Raw genomic sequence first — 17851 nt, 5'->3', positions numbered from 1 at the left:
CTTGCGATTGATGTAGGTACCTCTGGCTAGCCGAATTTAGAATATAGTCGTGAGATAAAGGGTTAAGGTGGTGGAATATACCCTATCCATTATGGAGGGAGTCAAAATCGAACCTAGGACCACTGGTTTACTGCACTAACTGTACTACGCTGTGTCTAGTAATGGAAAGTATAAAACCTGTAGAATGCTGATACGTCACGAATCATTTATAAAAAACATCATAGAAGGAAAACTTGAAGGGAAGAGAGGAAGGGGTAGACCTAGGAGAACATTTATGAAACAAATAAAAGAAAAGGTGCAGGTCGTGTCGTATCGGGAGGTGAAGGTTTTGGCGGGAAGAAGAGAGGAATGGCGATTACTCCACCGACAAGAGCGCAGCTCTTAAATAAAGAAAGAGAGAATGTTACGTTATTCTTGCATTTCGATTCTAAAATATCACAACTCAGGCTTTCAGCGGCACATATCAGAATATATTCTGAATGTTATGTATAGCAACACTGAGATAGTCCCCACTGTATGAAAACCGTATTATGTTGAAAGCATGCAACAGAAACTGACACAATATAAAGCGTGGAAACAGTGTATTAGGTTCAAATTCAAATTTAAATTCAAAAATATCTTTATTCAGTAGGTAACATAGTTACACTTTAAATCGTCAATTTTTACATAACGAACGTCTCATCCGCCTAAAACTACTGCAGCTTCTCACAACCTGTATAGCCGGGGAAAAGAAGCTGCAAGAGAAACCTCGGCACAGGGCCCTAGACGGTCTTTAAAATAAATAAAAATAAACATAAAATATTGGTATACAATTGAGTAATTTAGCTGCCTAATATCAGTTCTCAGACAGTTAATCCCATGCATTCATATCTTCTAAAATATCGTTCATAGATATCGTATATCATCTTATATCATCTTTGAAGGGGTTATGTATACGTGTTTAAAATAAAATACCAGACAGTATTTTGAATTTGTCATAATATAAATTTAAAGCTCACGTTAAACTCACTTATGTAAAAAATCTTATTATAAGATGATTACCTAAATGATAGAAATGTCTTAAATATTAATTGTGTTTCTCTAGTTATTAAACAGCTTGTAATGTATACTATTATTTAAAAGATGTGCTGCTGTTGCAGATTTTTGTCATTTCGTCTCCTCAGCCATAACACCTTGCGAAATGACGTAGATTCAAAAATGTTAAATTGACCTTAAACAATTTTTTCTATGATAATTACGTTGAATAAATAATTCTGATTCGTATTTAAAGTTGTGGTTTGGAGTGAATGTCAGGGCCGCATATTACGGGTATAGAGAATGTAGACGCCTTTTAAGACATTAGCAAATCGAATCACCTTCGGGTGTGTTTTTTGTTAATCTTCTTCTTCTATCTGTGGGTTGTGACGTGGATTACCAACCCTATCAACCCTGGTGTCAGGGTTATTATTGAGCCGCCAAAGGCCCCTGACATGGCTCATGTTACTACTACTAACTTACATCAGTAAGTAGTAAAGTAGGACCAATGGCTTAACGTGCCTTCCGAAGCATGGATAATTTTGCTTTCGGACAATCAGGTCATCAGTCTGAATGTTGATATACTGCTAGTTAAAATATATAAAAATATTGACTGCAAGAGTCGTGCTAAAATAACAAGTCAGCTGTCAGTTTCCAGACACGGCTGAACACGTTTTACTGTGTACTAGTGTTGTTTCGAAAGTATATTGTAAAACTATCGATAATCGTGACATCAGAGGAGACTTGCCTCACCTTGCCTGTATCAGGGTTATTATTGAGCAGCCAAACGTCCTTGACACAACTCCTATATCGACTACTGTACTCACTTATATACCTAAATAAGACCAGTGGCTTCAGTTCGCAATATCCTTACTATCATCTTCTTCAGCGTTACCTTGTATTTCACAGGGTCTACTTACCTAAAATAAAGATTTGACATAATATATCCAATGGGAATCGAACCCAAGACCACGAGACCTCAAGATTGTGAGGTGCTTGCTGTATAAGGCCAGGTTTATGATGTGTCTCCGCTGTCTGCAACGATTATTCTGACATTTGATCCTGACATCATCATATTCTGACATATAAACCTTATGCAAATATTTCTTTATATTATCGATAATATAATCATCATCATCCCCGTAGCATTATTCCGTTTTTCACAGGGTCCGCTTACCTAACCTGAAGATTTGTCAAAAATATTGCATATAATAAATAATATTATAAATAATAAAATAATTAACAACTCTTTATCGATTATTTAGTTCTTTTTCGTGTTTTGTGATTGTCAATTGTTACGGACAATAGGCTGATTTCTTGTCACCATAAGGATCCATCTTAGAACTTCGCATTAGCAGTGTCTTTGATTACTAGTGGTTCTGCCCTCCCCATTAGGAACTACGGGCGTGAGTTTATGTATGTGTGACTACTGTGTGTGTATGTTGACTTTTGTGAATGGATGTTTTCTTTCACAGATTGGCCGAGTTCCGTTGAAAATAATGTATTATGTGCTTTGAAAGGTTTCTTTCTTGCACTGTAATAATAACCTGAATAATTATTTAATATTTCTTTATTTTTCAAATTTTTAATTAAAGAGAATAAATTAATTCACGTCCATGGTATATTGCTCATTCTGGAAAAAATATTATTATTATTGTATATGGCAAGCATATCCTGCGTGCATCATAATAATACATACATACGTATATAAACTCACGCCTATTTCCCACCAGGGTAAGCAGAGAGAGAGACAGAGAGGTGCGTGTATCATATGTCCAGTTTAAGCTCCCTCAATCAAGTCTCTGCCGCTTCCGTCACACAATGCAGGAACCGATGTAAAGCACTCGTTCACTATGTGAGAATATTTTCAGTATTCAGATATAGTTATCATATTTGTGTTTCGTTATTTCGATAACTTGTTAGGCGAGATGTTCCCATCGCTAGCGCAAAGATTCAGGTGCGCTTAACTAAGCTATATTCATAGTAAGTATACTCTGTTACAATACAAAATTTTATACAGGTTTTAGGCCACCTGTAGTACCTATCGATCGTAATAGTGATGTTATTTTTGTACTAAGTATGTCAAGAGTATCGATATGGTACCCCAGTTGGTAGAACGCTTGCCTCTCACTTTGAGGTCGCGGGTTCGAATCCAGGCCACAGGCCTAAATGGTTGTCAAATTCATGTTTGGATCGTATATTATTATTATAATTATCATATACTCAGCGGTGAAGGAAAACATCGTGACGAAACCCACATTCCCGAGAAATGCATTTTCGGAGGTATGTGATCTAACCTGTATTGGGCTGATTTTCCCTTCGCGGGTTGGAAGGTCAGACGGTCAGTGGTAGGTACTTAACTTCTTTGTCCTCGCCACTTCCCGTTATACGGGGTCGGCTTTCCCAATCTTCTTCTTCTATCGTGTAGGTTGTGAGGTGAATTACCAACCTCATCAACCCTCACGGTTATTATCGAGCCAAAGGCCCCTGACATGGCTCATGTAACGACTACTCACATCAGTAACTAATGACCGGGACCAACGGCTGAATGTGCCTTCCGAAGCACCATCAGGTGATCAGCCTGTAATATCCTAACTAAACTAGGGATCACAAAGTAATTTTTGTGATAGGGGACGTATCGGGATTCGAACCCGGGACCTCCGGATCGTGAGCCCAACGCTCAACCACGGAGGCCGTCCCAATCAAGCGGCGTCAAGAATCTCGCCGGCAAACATTTGTCCACCACGTGGTTTTAGGTCTTCCTCTCTCCCTCCCTCTAGTAGCCATGGAAAGGAGTTTTCTCACAAAATCATAAATGTAAAGTGGTAGGTAGTCTGTATTAAAAAAAATCGTTATTGCAAAAATACAATTCGAATTGTACTGGTCTCATAAAGAAAATACATTTAACTGTTCTTTTCACTTGATTTGAGTTTATTAAGTCCGGTCAAGTAGTTAATGCCAAATACGGAAAAAGTACAAAAAAGTTAGTTAAAGTTGCCATAATTAAATACACCATGCTATGGCAGATGCGTGTATGAGTACGTAGAAAAGAATTGAATTTTAAATTAAAAAATATATCTAATTTTATTTCATGTCTAATAAATCATTTTGGCACCATTAAGATTTAAAAATAGAGCTTTTAAAAAACTTCAGTCCATTGACAACTTTTTATCGATATATCGACAAACCCTACTCGTCCAGCACTAGCAGGCTACAGGTGGGCTGAACAAAGACTCCACGGTGCTATCTCCACTCTCCAGTCCGCGACAATACGGAATATTATTCAGATTATACAGTGTTATTCAGTATTATACAGCATATTCTACCGGGATTCATTACTCACTCCCTTTACGATGTATTTTCTTTGAAAGATACATTGTCTGAAAGTTGCATTGAGTTGTGGTGGATTACGAAGTTTGTTTTGGAGAGGCTAAAGTGCTAAAAAGTCTCATACTGATAAGGGTCTGATATTCTTCCGAGAACTTCTTTTGGGGTTCTGGTATTTCTCGTCTATAAGTGCCCGTAACTCCTTGGTATTGTAGAGTAGATGGAGAAAGAGAAAATATAAGTACTAAGTAAAAGTAAAGTAATAGTAAGTAAGTAATATATGTATGTAAGTGTACTATATCCTCTGCCGAAGGTTGTCTGGAAGAGATCGCTCTTAGCGATAAGGCCGCCTTTGCCCACCTTAGAATGAGGTTATCCTTCCTGTAAATGTTTTGTAAATTTGTGTGCAATAAAGTGTTTTATTATTATTATTAATAATAATACGTATAAGTATAAGAAGTAGTGTCGTTACATGAGTCTCGCCAGGGACCTTTGGCGGCTCAATAATAACCCTGACACCAGGGTTGATGAGGTTGGTAATCCACCTCACAACCCACACGATAGAAGAAGTACTTAAGTCTTGTCCGTCGTAACTGCAATTTAGTACTTACATATCATAATAATGTAATATTTGCCTCTTTCTTTTTGATGTCCACAGCATACATACATAATAAACTGCCTATATACGTCCCACTGCTGGGCACAGGCCTCCCCTCAATCAACCGGAGGGGGCATGGAGCATACTCCACCACGCTGCTCCACTGCGGGTTGGTGGAGGTGTTTTTACGGCTAATAGCCGGGACCAACGGCTTAACGTGCCTTCCGAAGCACGGAATCATCTTACTTTTTCGGACAATCAGGTGATTCAAGCCTGAAAAGCCCTTACCAAACAAAGGACAGTCTCACAAAGTGATTTCGACAATGTCCCCATCGGGAATCGGACCCGGACCTCCAGATCTTGAGCCTAACGCTCTAACCACTAGACCGCGGAGGCTGTTATGCCCACAGCAAAGGACTGGAATTGTCTGCTGTCGTCTGTTATTTCAACTCGTTACAATCTGGGAGTTTTCAAGGCTACAGTGAATAGGCAATTGCTAGGTAAACGTGATCCACCCTGGACCTCATCGTCACGTGGCCAAACGCGAGGCTGTTTTGTTTTATACCGTATCTGCACAACATGCTGCCGGTCGACATACGTCAAGAGTGCAATATAAATAAATTTACTAAATTTATTTATATTATTATTTTGATGTATGTCTTTATTTAAACATCTTATGCAAAATATCTCTTAGCTTTAAGTTGACTGTAAGTATTTTAAAACATAATAACTAAGCGAACTCCACTCCCACAGACAAACCGAGGAATTGGTTTTGTGGGGTTTTAATTGTAACTTTTCTGTATTTTTTTTATGAAAAATAAACATTTTACTTACTTTACTTACTTATTTAAAAAAATAAAAAACTAACAGCCTTATTACAATAGAATTGTAGCGTTGACAGCGACTTTCCAAACGGCGACCCGCGCTACGGCGACTCTCTTTACGGCGAATGGCCTTATTTTCCCTATGAAGTCTAAACGATATTACTAAGTTTAAAATATAGTCCATGGATTTTAATGGAACGAATAATTGACAACAATGAGAATAAAAATCTCCTCTTCAATTTTTTTTTTGAAGATTGAGGAGCTCGGTCGCGCACCGGTAAACGCGATCGGTCTGCGATCGTTGAAGTTAAGCAACTTTCACAAAGGCCGGTCATAGGATGGGTGACCACAAAAAAAAAGTTTTCATCTCGAGCTCCTCCGTGCTTCGGAAGGCACGTTAAGCCGTTGGTCCCGGCTGCATTAGCAGCCGTTAGTAACCACCAATCCGGACTGGGCCCGCGTGGTGGTTTAAGACCCGATCGCCCTATCCATCCATAGGGAAGGCCCGTGCCCCAGCAGTGGGGACGTTAATGGGCTGGTGATGATGAGAATAAAAATTAGAAGCTCAAATGTGTGATCCTAAATTTTGACAGTTCTCCATACTCTCCTACTAAAATTCGTGATAAATTGCTATAAAGTGTGGAGCAACGTGGAGTGTATACCTACCGTCTGAAGGATGAGTTACGAAAAAGGAAGCAGTCAGTTGGAAAAAGGCAATTTTGATTGAAAATATTTTTTCTAAGGTTTCTTGTTTCCGATCAATCACTATGTTTGTTTACTCAAATAGTATGGGGAACTGACAAAAGAACATTCAGTTGTATGCCAATTCTTGGCTGAATGTGCTGAGACCGATGACAACACTGTAATATCTTGTAACACGCAACATTCACAAATAAATATTTTTGTATTTATTTGTATTTGTATAGTTTTTGATCCTCTATTATGTAGAATCTGCGATAGTAATGATTCGGCCGTGGGAATTTTTTGGCGCGGACTATAATTGTAAACATGGTAATAAGTATCTTTAGTCTTCATTTTATAATAACGTGTTGAGGTAAACCATATCACTACAGAGTATAAAACAAAGTCGCTTTTTTATATACGCTTAAATCTTTAAAACTACGCAACGGATTTTGATGCGGTTTTTTAATAGATAGAGTGATTCAAGAGGAAGGTTTATATGTATAATAACATCCATCAAATAGTCGATAAATACTGTTATTTTTGAGGTTTGTAATGTGACGTCGTAAATAATTTAATTTTTTCCTTAGCATTGCACCCGAGCGAAGCCGGGGCGGGTCGCTAGTAGTTAATAAGTACTTAAGTAAATAAAATAGTATTCTGAGACAAAACTTAATAATTTCTTCATTTTCTCGACGGTATGTACGTCGACGGTAGTAGCTTGTAAATGTATTATGTTAAACGTTGTATATTTCCTCCGATATGAGTAGGTATTACGTATTGTTAAAGAGGGAAAAATCCTTTTGTTTCAGCAACAGTATTTGATAAGCCTCCTTGAAATCGGTGTCCCTTTTTGCAGTTAATTACACTTGATCCTTTCCCTTGAGACAAAGAAACCAGGCACCAAAGCAACTCCTTTACAAAAAATAAATCAGAAAAGGAATGTTACTTCTTTATAAGACTGGGAGCTCAGAAAAAATAAGCTCACGATTATTTATCCAATAACGACCTCCGTGGTCCAGTGGTTGAGCGTTGGGCTCACGATCAGGAAGTCCCGGGTTCGAATCCCGGTGGGGATATATCACAAAAATCACTTTGTGATCCCTAGTTTGGTTAGGACATTACAGGCTGATCACCTGATTGTCCGAAAGTAAGACGATCCGTGCTTCGGAAGGCACGTTAAGCCGTTGGTCCCGGTTACTACTTACTGAAGTAAGTTAGTAGTCGTTACATGAGCCATGTCAGGGGTGTTTGGCGGCTCAGTAATAACCCTGACACCAGGGTTGATGAGGTTGGTATTCCACCTCACAACCCACACGATAAGAAGAAGATTTACCAAATGAACTTTCCTGGCTACGTTCCTCAAAAACAATATATATATATATATATATATATATATATATATATATATATATGGCGCTGTAAAGATTTTTCTACCTTCTAATTTCATGGATAACAGCCATATGCATCTTTTATCTTTTTTTTAGTCTTTTATTTACTTAAGGGCTTTTAACAACATTTGTTATGCCAGCCCCATCGATCAAGACTGAGTAAAACTGATAAAATGATAACAAAAACATTTAATTCATGCCCCCACCCACAACAGCCTAAGATGTGATGATGTTGTGAATGAAAGCATAAATCAAATATGATTCTCTGCTCGTAGGCTCTGATAAAAAGGCCTCCAAGATACCTATATCACTATTCTGACTCCTAATTTTTATTTGTTTAAATAAAAACAGCCTGTGAGGCATTTCGAGTACATTCATATAAGATATGGTACGTATCTTCCCTCTCTTTGTTTTTGGGTATAAACGATGATCCTTTTATTACCCATTATTATTCTGATCAAAATAAAAAGAATCAATATAGGTAGCAAATAATTCTATACATAATGTGACCCAAATATCATCATCACCAGCCCATTAACGTCCCCACTGCTGGGGCACGGGCCTTCCCTATGGATGGATAGGGAGATCGGGCCTTAAACCACCACGCGGGCCCAGTGCGGATTGGTGGTTATTAACGACTGCTAATGCAGCCGGGACCAACGGCTTAACGTGCTTTCCGAAGCACGGAGGAGCTCGAGATGAAAACTTTTTTTTTGTGGTCACCCATCCTATGACCGGCCTTTGCGAAAGTTGCTTAACTTCAACAATCGCAGACCGAGCGCGTTTACCGCTGCGCGACCGACCTCCTCAATCCAAATATCAAGCAACAATTATTTTTATATAATACGCTTCAGAAATCAGAAATCAGAAATCAGAAATCAGAATCATTTATTCAACGTAATTATCATGGATAAACTTGTTGAAGGTCAATGTAACATTTTTGAATTTACGTCATTTCGCAAGGTGTTATGGCTGAGGAGAAGAAATGACAAGAAACTGCAACAGCAACACATCTTTTAAAAACCAATGAGGATATACATTACAAGTTATTTAATAACTAGAGGAACACATTCAATACCAGACATTTTTATCATTTAGGTAGTCATTAATCTTATAATAAGCTTTTTTACATAAAGTAAGCTTCACGTGAGCTTTAAATTTATTTTCTGACAAATTTAAAATATTATCTGGTATTTTATTGTAAAAACGTATACATAACCCCAAAAAAGATGAATTTAATTTACTTAATCTAGAATTTTGAATAGCAATTTTATGTTTATTTCTTGTATTGTAAGTATGCCTTTCACAGTTTCTCGGAAGGAGAGATAAGTTTTTACGTACATACATAATGTTTTCATATATATATTGACTTGCGACCGTCAGTATATTTATTTCTTTAAACAGCTCCCTCAAAGAGTCCCGACAACGCAGCTTATAAATAGCGCGAACTGCTCTTTTTTGAATGATGAAAATAGTTTCTACATCAGCGGCTCGACCCCACAGCAAAATACCGTAAGACATTATGCTGTGGAAGTAGCTGAAGTAGACAAGTCTAGCAGTGGGTACATCTGTGAGTTGTCGGATCCTTCTGACGGCATATGCTGCTGAACTTAGCTTGCCCGCTAGTGATACAATATGTGGGCCCCATTGAAGTTTTGAATCTACAGTAATTCCTAAGAAAACTGTGTGTTCAACAAAATCTAGTTTCTCGTCGTTAATTTTAATGTTATTATTTACTTTCTTTACGTTTGGTAGAACAAATTTAATACACTTCGTTTTCTTAGCATTTAGAACTAGGTTATTTACTGTAAACCAACTTAGAACCTGCGACACAGCGCTGTTTGCTTCGTCAAATTCCTCTAACTTTCTGTCGATTTTAAATATAAGAGAAGTGTCATCCGCGAACAGCACAATGTCAGCTTGGTTCTGTACTACATAAGGTAAATCATTTATGTACACTAAAAAAAGAAACGGACCCAAAATGGATCCTTGAGGAACTCCCATTTGAACATGAGAGCCCGAAGAAGTTGTACTATTGATTTGTACCTTTTGTATCCTACCACCTAGATATGAATTTAACAAACTGAGAGCTCCATTATTTAGTCCATAGTGCCTCAATTTCAAAAGCAAGGTCTCGTGATCCACGCAGTCGAACGCCTTAGACAAGTCACAGAATACTCCTACGGCATTTTGCGACTTCTCCCAAGCATCGAAAATGTGTCGAACAAATGTCACACTCGCGTCTGTTGTAGACCGACCCTTAGTAAAACCAAACTGCTGGCTGTGGAGTAAGTTATTTAAATTAAAATGACATAGCAGTTGGTCGAGAATAATTTTCTCGAAAATTTTACTAAGTACTGGTAGAATAGAAACCGGTCTATAATTCGTGGGGTCTGATTTTGTGCCCGATTTAAAAAGAGGTATAACTTTACTGATTTTCATTAAATTTGGAAAAGTGCCATTTTCAACACTCATATTAAAAATGTAAGCTAGATATGGTGCTAATATATCAATAACAGAGCTCATCAATTTGACAGACAATCCCCATAAATCTTTCGAGGTTTTAAGTTTCAGCTGTTTGAATACTTTAACAATACTACTCGGATCAACGCGTTTAAAATCAAATAATTCAGTGCAAGCAGTAACATTACTTTTTAATAATATATCAGCTTGAACAGGAGAGGACCTGAGAGATTCTGTAGTTTTTACAGGGATGTTCGTGAAGAATTTATCAAAAACTTCAGCTACATCTTTATCTTGTTTTACTAACCCAGTGCCCGATTCTATATTGTATTCTAATTCACGCGGTTTAGAAGCCTTTGTTTCACTATTTATTACTTGCCAAACTGCCTTTATTTTATTATCCGCGGTCTTTATTTTACTACTAATATGCATCTGTTTGGCTGTATAACACACTCTTCGAAATATTTTAGAATAATTTTTGACGTAGCTTTTGAAACTATCAGCGTGTGTATACGTTTTTTCCTCATATAAAGAATAAAGAGTATTTCTACTTTTGCGAATGCCTACGGTAGCCCAGTCACTGAACTTGAATGATTGACTGTTGGTAACTACCTTTTGAGGAAAATTATTTTCAAATTCTTTATGGATAATAGTGAAGAAATCCCTGTAAAAATCGTCAGGATTGTCTGTATCAAAGTTTGGACAAGGTAAGTTACTAATAAGACTATTTCGATATTTCTCTATCCGATTATCAGTGATGGGTCAGCCATTACATTGTATTTATGAATAATTATGTACCCGAGTAATGAGAAAATAGGTAATTATCATGTTATATCTCGACAGCGCCATCTATATTATTTTTGAGGAATGTAGTCTGGAAAGTCCCTTAAGGTTATGTTACGCAGTGCGAGCAGCTGATGTGACAATAAACAGCTACTGTGCCTGTGTACTCGTATGACAGTAGCTCGACTCGCCTCGCACGGTCACACTATGCAAACTGCTGGCGTCGCAGAAGACAGCTACCATACCAGTGTACTGGTATAACTCGTTTGTATCATTTCGCCCAAACAAGAAACACTGTACCCGGCCTGGGTCAGAGCGTACGAGCTACTGTCATTTCACAAAATCGTGCGAGTTGACGACCAAACCGCGTCCGAGTGGTGTGGACGGCAAGTAGCGAGTAAAAACAAAAAATGTTGAAGTAACTCGAACGCGAGCAACTGTCCCACTCGCACAGTAACTCGTATGATGCGGTCACACGTGCGTAGTAGCTGCACCTCAATAACTGACTCAGTCAGCTCGCATGTTAGCCCGCACTGTGTAACCTAGGCTTTATTGTATTAATCAGAGAAACATTAGACCAGCAAATAGAAAAATATATAAGTAAGTATTATATTGCGTTAAACTGTTTATCTACCGGCTTATCGTAAAAACCGACTTAAAGTTTTTTCCCCACTACCAATATGGGCGTATTAGCCTATCACAGGATTACAATACCGTGTAAGTTATGTAGTGTAACTTGTACATTGTTTTAAGTTTACGCGGTTATTATCATAATTAAAACACATATTAACGGGTTCTTACCGCGTTTAAAGCAGAGATGAGACTACCGATATTTCGGCACTGTTGCAAGTGCCATGAATATCGGGAGTCCCATATCTCTGCTTTAAACGCGGTAAGAACCCATTAATATGTGTTTTAATTAGAGTAACTTGTAGTTCTATCCCTCAAATAATAATTTAGAAGCCTAAGTTCTGTGCCATCTATCACATTGGTTGACTTGAAAGCTCGGTGAAGCGCGGGTACTTAGATCATCTTGCGATGGATGTACTTTTGATTATTCCAAGCGGAAAGGCATCAGTTTATGGTATGTTTTAAGATGTGTGCACCAGAATGATTTTTCGAAAGACTAGCATTATCTTACCTCTCCACGTCTAAGAGTTATTAGGGACCATTCCAAGACGTTTTCGAGGGCCCTCTGGGGTCCTCCGAGGCTCCTCGTGGCGTCAAAACCTCAAAGGGCATGTCCTTAAGAGGCCTCGGTTCAGCAAAATTGCAACTTTCATTGTGTGCTTGGTATCAACTAGCCGTTTGCTGAGTGGATTTCGGGATTAGCAAAAAAGGCTAAATTATAGTATAGCAAATGAAAATTGATATCGAGATGGGACAGACCGTGCTTTGTACTCAAAGATTCTTGTTAGTTCACCTCCACCTACCTCTTCTACATCTCACTTACTTTTAGCTCTATACTTTATATTGTATTTAAAAAAAATAGGTTTCGGTTGAGAAATATTAAAAAAAAAATTGGTTACGGTTGCTAACAAATGAATTTTAATAACAATTAATAAATTTAAAAATCATAACGAACTCCTTGGTCCAGTGGTTGAGCGTTGGGCTCAAGATCCGGAGGTCCCGGGTTCGAATCCCAGTGGGGACATATTACAAAAATCACTTTGTGATCCCTAGTTTGGTCAGGACATTACAGGCTGATCACCTGATTGTCCAAAAAGTAAGATGATCCTTGGTTCGGAAAGCATGTTAAGCCATTGGTCCTGGTCACTACTTACTGATGTAAGTAAGTAGTCGTTACATTAGCCATGTCAGGGGCCTTTGGCATCAGGTTTGATGAGGTTGGTTGTCCACCTCACAAGCCACACGATAGAAGAAGAACAATTTAAAAATACGAAAACAAAAATAACTGACGTACAATACGAAACTACTAGCAAAACGATTCGATATATAAAGGGAAATAAATAATAGCGCGCCCAGCATTGGGAGGTATATAGGCAGTTTATGATTATGATGAAATAATAGCGCGCATCGCAACCACGTCATCGTACCGAATACTGAGAAGATGATTCAGCCTATGATCCTGAGTTAATATCAAGTGGAATTTTCCATCTCAGAAGTAAGGTATAAAACAAAAACATTAATTTTACAACAGAAAATTCCATTTGATATTAACTCAGAATCGTGAACTGAATCAGTTCTCCCCCTCAGTATTTATTTATTTATTTATATTTGGGTAACCAACAGCTACAAAACAATATATACAATTTAATAAGTCTTAAGCTATGTCATTGGGCCAATAATAGGTTACCACGAATTACTTGAGCAGAAAGTTATGTATCACGTAAAAACTACAATGATTGTTTTTCTACCTTATATGTATGGATATTTACGAACATAAATCAAACATATAAACATCTAGAGTGCTAATTGCAAGTACTAAAAAAAAAGTATTTGTACACCCGGCTTGTAATTACTGTAGACAAAAAAATAATGGAAAAAAAAAAGAAACATTAAAAACATCAAAGAATATTAATAATGTAGGTACAAACTGGTTATAAGAGATGAAACTTAACTCTATTATTCGTAAACGTTAGGTCATTAGTGAGACTAGGCAAGCGAGATGCTTTTTATTGCTTTTTCGGAGAATGAACGCTTTACTTCCACTTCCTAACTCCTAGAATTTCCTTTGAAACTTGGTACAGGGCTCAAGGGAATAAATCATAGCCATCTTAGGACTTCACACCAAGTGGTTGTTAGATGTTTTCTAATAGGCTACTTGACAACCTAGTCAAATAAGATACTTTAACGAAACGTCAAAACGAAACTTTTCTTTGTATCGTCATCAATAAAAGCGGTCAAACGTTGTACTTATTGTTAATTAATTCAGAAGTACTGAAATAAAATTCAACAAAAATAAGTCGAGAAGTAAAATGAGATTGATTATTGATCATCTTAGACTGGCTTCTATTTCTAGATTAGTATATTATAATTTATCTTTGACCCAGTCAAGTACCGTATTACATGTGAGTATCCTTAGATACTTGACATCTTTACGATAAAATTTGTGAATAGGCCATGAGTTTATAAAAAAAAAATGAAAAAAAAAAAACTTTATGTATGTATCAGTAATTTAAGAACCACGCTCTCGTCGGTGTAGCATTGTCCATGCTACTTTTTTAAGGAAAGCGAAATACTTCCATAACGAATACTGAGGGGGATGATACAGACCATGATTCTGAGTTAATATCAAGTGGATTATTCCGTTGCTCCCTCAAAGTTTCCTTCACTAACACCCTGTATATCAAAGGATCTTTATCTTATAAGAGGACTTTTAGGTCTCCGTCCCTGACTTTCTAGATCATTAGTTAAGTAGTTCAAACCTCTGGCTTGTCTTTAATTTGATTAATGAGACTGTCCTAGTAGACACGTAATTTTCGTCCCAAATACAGTCATTTGGGTAAGTAATTTTAAGTTTCATCTTTGATACGTAACCTAAGCTGACTATGCACTTACTTGGGGTAGTCAGAGGTACATCCATCGCAAGATGAACTAAGGGTGGTATTAATAAACTAATCTCAGCTTTGAGACTGCCCTCAATGGCCCCGATTCCTGCAGACACCGCCTAATTTTATTTTAAGTTATATCCGTCATTTTCATATCCGTCGAAAAGGAAAGGGACGGATGATTCACAGCTCTTAATTTTAGGAAGAATGAGTAAATGAATGAATAACCCGGCCGAATCAAAAGGTACGTCGCTGGTATGCAATCCGTTTGTCGTGCTGTTTCGGGTTATTGACGGATGTAAAATTTTTAGACCGTTGGTTTAAATTTGTGCTTAAAATTGACGTGTATTCCATAAATTTTATGCTTGTCGATTACCCGTCCCTTTCCTTTTCGGCGGATAAGAAAATGACAGATATAACTTAAAATAAAATTAGATGGTATTTACAGGAATTAGCACCATTATCATGTCAATGTGACAGTTCTTATATAAAAACAGGGACTTGAGCATGATCTTGAGGGCAGTCTCAGCTGAGATTAGTTTATTAATACCTTAGTACCCACACCTCGTGAGCCGTATCGCCGTTTCAATTTTCAAAATAATATTCTCCTTAGTGTTCTCAGGTTGGTACTACCTAAGTTTATACAAAATCGGTACTCCATTTAGGAGTGTTATACGGAGGTATCGACGACAAATAAGTTAATTATCTACAGTATCGACAAACAGCGAGTCAGGTAACTTGAAATTGAATTGGCCCTTCCCACATTGTTGGCATTTCTCATTATATTGGCGAAAATCAACAGTATCAGTACGGCCTCTGCGGTCCACAGGTTAAGCGTTCGGCTCACGATCCGGAGGTCCCGAGTTCAAATCCCGGTGGGAACATATCACGAAAATCTCTTTGTGATCCCTAGTTTGGTTAGGACATTGCAGGCTGGTCACCTGATTGTTCGAAAGTAAGATGATCCGTGCTTCGGGAAGCACGTTGAGCCGTTGGTCCTGGTTACTACTTACTGATATAAGTGAGTAATGGTTACATGAGGCAAGTGAATTATCAACCTCATCAACCCTGGTCTCAGCCATTTTTGAGCCTCCAAAGACCCTTGACATGGCTCATGTAACGATTACTCACTTATATTAGTAAGTAGTAACCGGGACCACCGGCTTAACGTGCCTTCCGTAGCACGGATCATTTAACTTTATTCATCGGTAGAAAATGCATAGAGGTCCATTAAACTCCATGATCTGATGATTTCGTCAGGGACAGCTATACCAATCTAAGCTGCCATGACCTAATAACTCCATTGTCCTATAGAGATTCATTAAGCGTGCCTCGCCAGGTATTAAACTTATTGATCGTTTACACAGAGCACGGAGCCAAATTACGGTAATAGAGGCTACTACGCTTGTTATATGTTCTTCCCTTTGGCTCAGTGCCATCAAACCATTCGGGCTAATAAACAAAAAGTAATTGAAAAAAAATAAATAAAAAAAATAAATCATAAGATTATTTAACCATAATTTTAAAATTCCTGAACTTATTTTGATGAAACTTGTCCTATTTGCTAAGTTGAACGATAATTAATCAAATGAAAAACAATTATTGCAATACGAATTGTAGTTTCAGAGAAATGCGTGGATAAACATACCTACATACAACTGTGCAATTTGGCACACGTGATTAGAAGCCCGCATATACGTAGACGCATGGTAGCTTAGAGCACACAATTAAGCTTTGCTCATTATACCAATCTTCTTCTTCTATCGTGTGGGTTTGTGAGGTGAATTACAAATCTCATCAATCCTGGTGACAGGGTTATTAATGAGCCGCCAAAGGCCCCTGACATGGATCATGTAACGACTACGTACTTACATCAGTAAGTAGTAACCGGGACCAACGGCTTAACGTGCCTTCCGAAGCACGGATCATCTTACCAACCTCAGCAACCCATGCGTCATGAGCCATGTCAGGGGCCTTTGGCGGCTCAATAATAACCCTTGTGGGTTACAGCAGTGACTATGAGTACTTTTCGTGAAGTCGGTCTGTACGATAATTATTACAATTTGTCACCTCTAGTAGCGGCCGAGCGTCACCTGCTTTCGCGCTCTCTGGTATAGGTACTACAAAGGAGATTCGCCGAAGGACTAAAATACACAATTTCGGTTAATGGTTACGTTTTGGGAAATCACGTTAATCCGCGTGGATTATACGCAATACGTTTTTGTAGGAGAAATACCTAAATGTGCCTTTTCCGTACTGGATTCGAAATGAAACGATGGATGAATTAATCGACATAATTTTGTCACCATATAGGATTTTTTTGAGATTTTTTTTGTAGTTACATGAGCCATGTCGGGGCCTTTGGCGGTTTAATGACATCGTAACGAATACTGAGGGGGATTATTCAGACCATGATTCTGAGTTAATGTCTACTGGAATTTTCCGTCGCAAATTCAAGCCGTCTGTCAGGTTCCAGGTTAATAATAATAAAAAAGTTTATTTAGGTAAAATCTACGACACACATATACATTTACAACATTAAAATATACACACATTAAATTAATATTTAGTTGGAAAACATAAAGAATAAGAATAAAAAAGGCCAGAGTTCAGTGAAAATTTACCCAGAGGGCAACACTGATTTTCAACCCACGCCAATCTGTGAAACGCGAGACCCGCAAAATTAAAAAAATAAATAAAGCGTACAAAAAAACTACTTAGTGTTACACATGGGAAGCTGAAATAAAATAAAGAAATATACACACAGTCCTTACAGTCCTTATGACTTGCCCCTTCCATCCTGCATTGCCATACCGGTGGCTCCTATCTCCGCCTCTGCAACCGTTGAGGTATTCATTCATTACGGAATTGTTATTTACTATCACCCACACATCTGCTTGGTGTATGGGATGACACTGCGATCAATACTGTTATCTAGAGAAGCGATATGGTCGACATCGCATCCAATCGTATGATGAGAGCCACGCCCTCTAAAATACAAACCAGTCAGTTGAATAAAGTTAATACAAAGTAAGTAGTATTAAGTAGTAAGGTAAGTTATAACTAAGTTTAAGACTTCAAGTTATGGATAGACTTATGTACGTCGTTACGAGTACTGTGGGCTACATCGAACCTTTATATAATTTAAGTTTAGAGTTAAGCAAATATTGGTGGTGATTCCAGTACACATCTAAGTTTATTTTAAGTTATACCTGTTATGTTCTTATCCGCCGAAATAGAAAGGGACGGGTAATCGGG

At 37.8% G+C, this 17851-nt stretch overlaps 1 protein-coding gene across 1 annotated transcript in view; it reads left to right on the top strand.

The window, feature by feature from the left end:
* Positions 1–17851, top strand: part of LOC126376540 (uncharacterized) — a 137659-nt gene that overhangs the window by 25309 nt on the left and 94499 nt on the right. The window lies entirely within an intron of this gene.

This window comes from Pectinophora gossypiella, chromosome 21 (genome assembly GCF_024362695.1).
Source record: "Pectinophora gossypiella chromosome 21, ilPecGoss1.1, whole genome shotgun sequence".
In the NCBI taxonomy this organism is placed as follows: Eukaryota; Metazoa; Arthropoda; class Insecta; order Lepidoptera; family Gelechiidae; genus Pectinophora; species Pectinophora gossypiella.
Note: the sequence above shows the minus strand (reverse complement) of the source record. Positions and strands in the feature narration are given on the sequence as shown.